We start from the raw sequence: 9,797 nt of genomic DNA on the forward strand, positions 1-9,797 counted from the left end.
ATGGAGAGAACGCGTTCGCCTGTTGATGAGGCTTTCAATAAATAGAATGATACAAATAACGACTTGTTTTTATTTAAGACCAAATATTAGATGATTCAGACAAATAGATGATAATGAAGCAATGAAATGACAAAAACATGAATTGGAGCAGGACGAGTGGGTTGGAGTCTCCAGCTCAACCGTCTCTCTCTCTCTCTCTCTCTCTCTCTGCCCAGAGTTTATGACACTGACACCTGTTGAGTCTGGAACCAGATTCCTCAGAGCGACTTCGCAGCAGAGTCACGTGTGCTGGTTGCTAGGAGACGCACACACATAGCGATATGTACACAAAGACAGTGCCGTCGCTCCCACGCTTCAGCCTTGTGTCCATTCATTTCCAGGGCTGAGGCGGGTCGGACCAGAAGCACAAACTCAGTTCTCAGACAAACGATGAGGGGAATCAATCAACTGTCATTGTCAGTGCATTCTGGGTAAGGAGTTACTAAGACTACACTAGTTACAGTAAGAGTCAATGCACCGTGTGTTTAAGCTGTGATGAATCAGAGCCCATGACTTCCTGACAGAAAGTCCCAGGTCCATCAATCAACTAATAATCTGAACACAACGAGCATACAGGAACCCAACCCGTCCCAATGAGCAGCACCAGCACCAGCACCAGCACCAGCACCAGCACCAGTCTGAAAAGGCAGCCACAACCTTAAATTCTCCACGGCAGCAGATCCACCAGAAGTGTTGCCTGTTCTTGTTAAGTCGGTCTAATTGAACTAATTGCTGTTTGACAATGAAAGAAGAACCAGGACAGATAATTAGCATAATCACCCTTTTACTTTTATTAGAAACTTTTCACCATCAAACATGAAAACACAGCTTCATGTGCTACTGACTGCATCAAACAATTAAACCCTAAAAGTGGGATAATGTCTGTGTGATGATGATGATGATGATGAATAACGATGCTTCAGGGCAACTCGGACACACAGGCCAGAGGATTCAAACCCAAACCTGGTTCTGGTCCTGCTACACGATCAGCCGAAGCTCCACACTGTGACACAGTTTGATCTCAGTCCATCTGTGGCTCTGCAGGACCTCAGGCCGACAGCAGCTGAGGACCACAGTGAGGCCCGGCGTGAAAACACTGATTCACACTTAGTTAACGTTTAAATGGACCGGAACCAGCTGGAGGAACGGGACACAGCCTGCATGGATCTGAGCTGCTGGTTTCTTCTCAGGCAGGTTCTGTTCAGACTCTAAACACATGAATATGACACGGTTCTGGGTTGTTGAGTTCTGATCCTCTTCAGACTTCTCTGCTTCTCCATTTAAAAACAAAGGCGTCAGAGTCAAAACACAGTGTGGAGAAAATGGACTCTGTTGGTTGAAGGTTTGACTCCTGAGCCGCTGCCTTGCCACAGACAGGACTCTGCAACACCTCCCAGCTCACACACACACACACACACACACACACACACACACTGTTCATTCACACTCGTACTTCAGCTCAACGCACACCCTTCATTCACTCACACACACACACACACACACACACACACAGACACACACACACACACACCAGCAGACACACACTGACAGATTTGACACCCACCACCCGTCATTACATTTTTACAGCCCCCTCCTCCCTCCATGGGTGCTATTCCTGTCACCGTGGGGTGTGCGAGATGCGGCACAAGTGCTAAAAAGCCGCCGTCTCTTCCCAGTAAACTTGGTGTTGTTGTTGTATGTTGTTGTGCAAATGTTTTGAGGGGAAGTTTGCCGACGCTGGCGCACAACGAGGTACAACAGTAGTCAGAGGGCAGCGCTGGGAGGGGAAGGAAGGCGCACAGGAAGCCCGAGCCGCCGGGCCGGGTCACGGGTCACGGGTCACGGGTCACGGGTCACGGGTCACGTTCTGATTCTCACACCTCCGCTCACGGCATCACGTTCCCTGAAACGCCAGCAAGAACATCATGGAGGAAGGTTCTGGTTCTAACCACTAAACAGCAGCTCCACACGGTCAGAACCTCCGGTGCAGAACCAGGCCAGCAGCCCAGCGCTCCAGCACTGGCTTCCTTCCTGCACTCACCTGCAGCAGCTGAGACTAACGGAACTGTGTTTGCAGGAAAGCGTTTCTGTCTGGAGGGAAAGAGGGACGGACGCGGCCCCTGACGCCGGTCCCGCAGGTCCAAACGTGGTTCTACCGCGGTTCTAGCAGCCTCAGCCTCAGCGCTCTCATTGTTCTTCAGACGTACACATGTGCGCGCGCTGATCGCCGTGCATGTGCTCGTTGTCTTCCCTTGTTATTTTTAAGTGTATTAACGAGTCGGGAACAAAAGGCCGCCTCAGGAGGAACAGCGTTGTTCTCACGACATATGTTCCACTGCAACACGTTGGAATAAATTACCAAACAGTCTTTATTTAATCATCTTTGAGGCTGTCGCCTTCCTGGTGTCGGTCGCAGCACATCCACAGAGCTGCAGAACGTGAACGCAGGCGCGGGTTCATCCCGTTGGACTTCATACGTGGAAGCGCAGCTCCTCCGCTCCGTCAGCGGAGCTTCGTACTCTATAAATAGAGCCGGTATTTTTGCTCACACTGCAACAGAGACAACACAAACACCGCGCTGACGTCTGACAGCAAACGCTTCCTGCATCTGAACAACACAAACAAGTCAGTGAACCGCTGCGGGTCAGCGCTGGGCGTGGGCCGACACGGTCCGGACCAGGGTTCTGGGCAGTGGATCAGTACGTCCGCACTCCTGGGATGTTAGGTTTAAAAGAAGGGTTTAAGCTGTGATTTGTTTCAGTTTCTTGAGTCTTTGCGTTTGACATGAGGTCAGAGCCAAGTTCACCACATCAAACAGAACGTGTTAATGCTGCCTTCAGCAGAAAATAATGAAGCTCCTCAGAGAAACAGCCAACCAGCGACTGTGGACGGATGCACTCAATTAAATCAGCTCCACAATCTGCATGTGAACGATCTGTGACGAGACGCTGCCGTGTTGTTTGCATCGTTTTACTTTATGTCAATGTCAGTTAATGTGAGAAACTGCAAATGAATGGAAAAGGTGGACCATCATCAGCATCGTCACCATGGAGACGGGAGGCGGGTAGCAGCTCAGAGGCCGAGGCGCCGGCAGGTCCACACACAGCAGAGCTTCCTGCTCCTCAGCGTGAGTGAAGCCCGAGGCTCCGAGTGACAAACAGCAGATCCGCTTTGGTTCCTGCAGCTCTGACTCTGCTGAAGATCCTGCTGCGAAGCGTTTAGCACGTTCACTATGAGACCGAGGCGCCCGAGGCCCCAACAGGTGAAGCTTTGTGTTAATAAATGGGAAACAAAAGACAAACTGTGGCTGTTTACAGAGACGCCTGCTTCCTGCAGAGAAGCTGAATTATGACTTTTGTTTATAATGAATATTGAACAATAACGAACAAACAGCAGCGAAGTGGAGCCGACGCTTTAATCAGTCTGTTATGAATATTGGAGAGATTGTGTTGTGCTTAGGAAACAGACCTCCCACTGAAAACACACACACACACACACACACACACACACAACATACTTTTTTTTCTATCAAAGTGGGGCCCTATGGTCATTTGTGGGGCCCTTTGGCCGGACCCCACAACTTTTAAGACCTTTTTTAGGGTCAAGATGTGATTTTAGGGCTGAGCTTAGATTTGAGTTTTTGTTCAGACTAGAGCGAAGGTTCCTTTAGCTGTGATGGTTGGGGTGAGGGAGGGTATTATGTCAATGGAGGTGCTCGCTTCAAGCACTACAAGGATGTGCGTGTGTGCGTGTGTGTGTGTGTGTATTCGGTCCTGGACGCCGTAGAAGCCGTATTTTACAGACTTACTACAGGTTTTCACACTCTGCTACAGTGTGAATGTCTTGCAGCCCCAGGACGGCTTCAGACAACATGGGGCCATTTAACGGCATTAACACATTGTGAACATATTAATAGAGATTTTTCAGTTAACCTCTAAAAACACACAGCGAGAGATCCGCAGCGTGTTCAGACCGAAAAAAGAGAAACATGACACTTCAAAGCAAATAATGTTCAAATATGAACATTATTTTAAAATGCTTCCATTTAACATTATGATGGAGTGGACTGTGTGTGCGTCTGTGCGTGTGTGTCTGTGTGCATGTGTGTGTGTGTGTGTGTGTGTGTGTGTGTGTGTGTGTGTGTGTGTGTGTGTGTGTGTGTGTGTGTGTTTAATTGCTGTGTCTTTCTTGGGTCCACGTCTGCAGGTTGCTGGTTAATTGGTGCCACAGGCTCCACTCGTTAACTCTCTCTGGCAAACAGCCTGGCACCAATTACCAGCTCGCTCACTCTGCTCCGGCCCCACGTCCCTGTTTTCATATTGAAATGAGCTTTATTTTATTGCCTGACCACACGTTGAACAGACACAAGAGGAAACTTCAGTTCTGTCTTTCACACAGTCAGAGATGATGTTGCATCATCAAGGATTAAAATGTCATCACCTGAGCAGATTCATCTTTTATTATTATTAACACTAATAATAAAGCACCTTCCTCATTCGTCCCTGACGACTCTTCCTGTCTTCTCTTTGATTGACATTTCAGGAACCAATTACCGGTTTGCTGCCATGACGACCGTCTCCACTCATGTTGCAGCCCCTCTTGCTCTCTTGATTGACATCTTAACAACCAATTACAGCTGATGCCCCCCCCCCGTCATTAAACCCATCTTGTTGTTGTTTGTCAGACTGCTGCTGTGCCCCTGAACGCACCATCGCGCCCACTCAGAAGCTCTGTTGTTTACCAGTCAGAGCTCGGCTCCGGGTCTCGTCTCAGGTGTTGGCAGACATCTGCCTCCTGTCAGCCAATCACAAGCCAGCGTCTGAACGTGGGGAGATGTTCACATCGTGATCATTTAGTGAAGCATGTTGATCACAGGGGACAAAGTTTTTCTGTCCATTAGAAGAGTCAGACGTAAATAACAATGAACGCGCTTGTGAGTGTAGGTTCCAGCTGCTCTTTGAAACCCTGCTCTCGACGGGAAGGTTCAGCTGTGAGAGCGTTTGCATGAGTCCCAGTGCTTTGTGTGGAGGCACATTTCCATTAGTGAGTGTTTGATTGACAGACTCAAGGACGCTGAGCTCCGTTACCACAGGTGTGACTCATTACAGGACGGTCGCTTCGCTGGGATGGAGACGGGCGTGGACGTCTTCATCTTGTTGTGCAGACGCGTTAAAAAGTTCAGCTCACTTTAATGTTATGTAAAAATATTTGGTGGAAGTTTGTGCATCACAGAGGAAGCGCCGACGTGTTTGCAGACTGGTGACAGGCAGCGACTCGCTGTAATTGTTTTCCTCCGCCGCGTGCGCTGCCCTGTGAGGGAAGGTGTAGCAGCAGCTCCCCGGTGGCTCCACACATGCAGCTACTGAAGCCTTGTTAGAGCTTATAATGAGCCATAAAGTGCTCAGCTGTATCCAACATGCATGTGAGTATCACCTGTCGACACACACACACACACACTCCCACAGGAACAAACAAAGCCATATTGTCCCTGGTCTGATTGCTGTGATAATTAATGTAGCATACGACCAGAAAAACACACTGAGACCAATTAAAGCAGAGGAGAGAGATGGAGAAAAGAGGACGGGAAAGAGAGAAGAAGACAACAAAAAAAACCTGGGTGCAAAGTTTGAGTGCTTCTGGTTTGCTGCTGCTGTTGTGGCCACTTTATTAGGAACCCGGTGGGCTCTGACTCAGTCCAGTCTAGATGCCCTGCAGGTTTGCTGGTGAGGGCTCATGGGAGCTGGAGTCCCACTGGATGGTTCGGATTCTGTTCAATACTCAGACCAAGAAACCAAAGACAAAAGTGAAGTAGTGAGTGTAAATAACCTGAGTGTGGTTGTGGTGAGACGAGGGAGGCTCAGGCGTAATTAAAGGCAGCAGAGGTGCTTTTACCTCACAGCCCTGAAACATGTGGCAACTTGTTAATTTACCTCCGTAGCAGCAGCCCCACCTCTCGCCCCACCAGCCTCCACCGACTCCCGTCTCCCTGCGGGCGCAGACAGATGGGCTGGGAGTCACCTGAGGCCGGATCCGGCAGAGGCTCCGATAAAGATACAGTCGGAGTCATGTGTTTCCTTTTCTTTTCGTACCTACATGTCTGACTTTGTGTTATTAAAACTGAAAGTGATTAGAGATCAGCCTGAATTAAATTACATTTTATTGTCAGTGATAAATAAATATTGCATAAAAATAAATTGACAGGAAAAAGAAACTCAAGGGAAACACTCTCCAATTCATCAGCTTGTTCCCAGATCTGAATTGTCTGGGTCCAGATTGGAAGTTGAATCGGACATTTACATCTGTAATTCAGAATGAGTAAATTTCATATTCATTTTATTTCTGTGTCTGCCTTCGCACAGCTACATGATGTGGACTTAGAGCTTTAGATCACTGTTTATCCTCTGTGTATCCTACCGAGGTCACGCCTCCAGGTAAATATTACACATCATTCATGCAGGTACTGTTTAAAACTTAATTTCCTTTCAATTAAGTACACGTGTTTTTAAACGAAACGTGATATGTGGCCAGTAAATATCAAGGTGATATAAAATAGGAGGCAAAAATAATTACTTCATGCTATTATTACTCTGGTTCCTATGACACAGAGAGAAGTTTTAACATTTTCAACTGCTTTTCAAACTTTCCCCATCTACTGTCCCCACTTTAACACAGCCTCAAAGTCGTCTCAGCTTATAATGTCTTGGCTGTACAGTCAAACAAAAATCATTTAGCCTCAGAAATCAGACCTGAAGCAGAACCAGAATCAGAACAGAACAGTAATGTGGAGCTGAGCGTCGTCCACATAGAGGAACATTTGTGTGGAAGCTAGATTATAATTACAATGAGATGAGACAATACAGATTGATTAGTTAATGTGCAGCAGTGGGCACATCATTGCAGGAACTGGTAGTGAAGCTGTTTTGGTTGTGCTGTGTTTTTACAGTGTAGTGTTTTAAAGTGGGTTTTAACAGTGTGTTTTTCAGCGTGGAGTTGTTGAACCTCTCGCTCCGTGTGTGTGTGTCAGTAGTTATTATAAATACTCTGACATGTTGGCTGCTTAATTAAGGTGTATAATTCTTGTTGTTCGGTGCCGTCACATAAAGAGAGATGATAATAGAGTGAGCGTGTGTGTGCGTGTGTGTGTTGGGTAGTAATTGGATGAAGGCTGGTGCTGTGTAATAATTGGACGGCTCAGCTACAAACACAGTGACAGCGGCGGCGGCATCAGCATCAGGCTGCAGGCGCCGCTCTGTTTGTGGTGAACCCAAAGTAAACACGGGAGACACAGCGTAAACCAAACAAACTGCTTCTGTTCTGTGCTTTAATATTTCAGACTTTTATACCAGAAATCACCCAGTAGCGGTTACAGCTTCACAGCTTTGGCTCCAGCCGCAGAAGGAGGCCAGAAACCCAGAGAGGCCTGGTGCAAACGGATGCTTTGTTGGTGACAGATCACCTAGTGGAAGCAGCTTCTGGCACCACCACCGTAACAGGAAACGGGTGTCGCCGTGGTAACGGGTCGGATGATCTGCGTCCGTGCGGCCACTGGAGCAAACTAGTCACAGTTTAAGTCCATTATTTCACATTATACCACAAAATAAATATCTTGAGTATGATGTAGAACCGTACAGGGATCTTCGTGAACACATAGCTCAGTTGAGGGTTCATTCACTGTTCTCTGCTGCCATCTGCAGGCCGCTGCTGTTACTGCACCACGACACAGGGAGGAGGCGAAAATGGCCTCGGCATCAAAGCTGTAGATCCAGCCTGGTCTGCTTTAGCTTCTTTCCAAATGACAGCAGCAACATCTTAGTGTTTTTAGAAATTAATTTGTGAAAGGAAGAGATTTTATTTAGGTCCTGAGCAGCGTGGCGCTGTCCTGACAAACCCTTTGGATTTGCCTGCTGAGGTTCTGAGATTCCTGCCTCCACCTCCACACAAAGGAGGTGAATGGAGCGAATTTGTGATTCAGTGGCATTCAACAGCAACATTTGTCGCAGGAAACAGGATCTCAGTTCTTGCCAGTGTTCCAGCATCGCACAAAAAGCCGTTCCTACCGGGCCATTTGCTCTGTCAAAGGAACGTTAGAAATGTTCTGAATTCCTCTGATTGTCCAGAGCGACGCCGCAGAAACCGAGCGACCACGTTCTTACAGGAGAGAATGATTTCACGGCGCCTTTGTTTGCTCATACAGAGTCTCTAGAATCACTCAAACCAATCAGTGTCATTCTCTGCTGATTTCTGTTCTTCTGTTCACATTGTACAGCGGTGCATAATAAATAATAAGTTAAAAACATCACAGAGACTTTGTGGTTTACTGGCAGCAATGGAGAATTAGCATCACAAGCTGTTCACACAGCTGCAGAAGACGTGAGGAATCCTGCTGCACATCTGGACCTAAACTTCACTGATGGAGTGAGGAGTTTGCTGCAGCGTCTCAGTGTTTAGTTGAGTTCACTTGGTCGGGTTGGGTTTGATGATGTGTTTGTTAGTCAAGCTGCGGTTTCACGTGGGTTCCCTCTGGGCCGTGTGCAGGCAGCACATCCACTGACCAGCAAACCTTTGCATCTGAACGCATTTTAATTGTGGGTTTGGATCCTGACCCACGGCTCCTCGCTGCAGATGTGTGGCTCCCACCTGCCAGTGGACGTGGCGTCTGTATGATTATGTGCTTGATTCCATACGGTCACAGGTGTCATGTGAGGTGGGAATTGAACTGGTGGCTCTCGGAGGCGGGAGCAACTTTCCTCTGTCATTTATGAAAAGGGACTTTGCCTGTTTCTCTCACAGCTCTCATTAAAGGCATCATGGCTGCGTCGTACCTATGATTACACCTGCTGTCACTGAGCGGCGCGTGTGAGGCAGGTCAGCGAGCTGCAGGGGAACCTGACTAATACGTCGAGCGTCTCAGAGCAGTGAAGCTTGGCAACATTAATAATAGCTTCATCAGCCTGGAGACAAATTACCTGCCTCAGCGGCTTCAGGCAGCGTCTGTGTCCACCTCGGACTAATGAGATGGAAAGTCGGGCGGGTGAGAGGCAAAAAGGCTGCTGGTGAAATCATAAAATACGCGTCCACGTCTGTCCAGCATCAGAAAACATGAATGAATGTTTATACACGAGTCGCCTCAGCTCCTGCAAGTGTTTCCTTAAGAAGGGATGATTCGACTGACAACAAACACAACATCAGCGATGCATCTCATGTCCTGATTCCTGCTCTGGTGTTGTCCACGCCCCCGTACGGTGGCCACGCCCACTTACTGTAGACGCTTCCTGCCTTGAGAAATAGGAAGCTTCGTTGTTTTATTAGTTATTTTTAGTGAAGGAATAATCCAGTGACACTATTGTTGACTGGACCAAGCACTGTTTATTGTTTGTTGTCAACACTCATCATTCACCTTGGCTTCATTCAGGTCAAATCAGAAAAATCAGAATCTGACACAGATACGCCTCAAACAGACAGACAGCTTTAGTATGAAGAGAGTATTTCAATCTCACTATCAGAAGGATCCAGAGGTCACTGCATCATGTCATGGAACTTATTGGGATGCAACACATTTTTATTAAAAAGCAACACAACAACCAGCTGGATAACAGTTGACCTGCTTCACCCTAATCCACGTGTACATCCAACTGTAGAGGATAATGTATGTATGTATGTATGTATGTATGTATGTATGTATGTATGTATGTATGTATGTATGTATGTATGTATGTATGTATGTATGTATGGATGGATGGATGGATGGATGGATGGAT

This window comes from Betta splendens, chromosome 22 (assembly GCF_900634795.4).
Source record: "Betta splendens chromosome 22, fBetSpl5.4, whole genome shotgun sequence".
Lineage (NCBI taxonomy): Eukaryota > Metazoa > Chordata > Actinopteri > Anabantiformes > Osphronemidae > Betta > Betta splendens.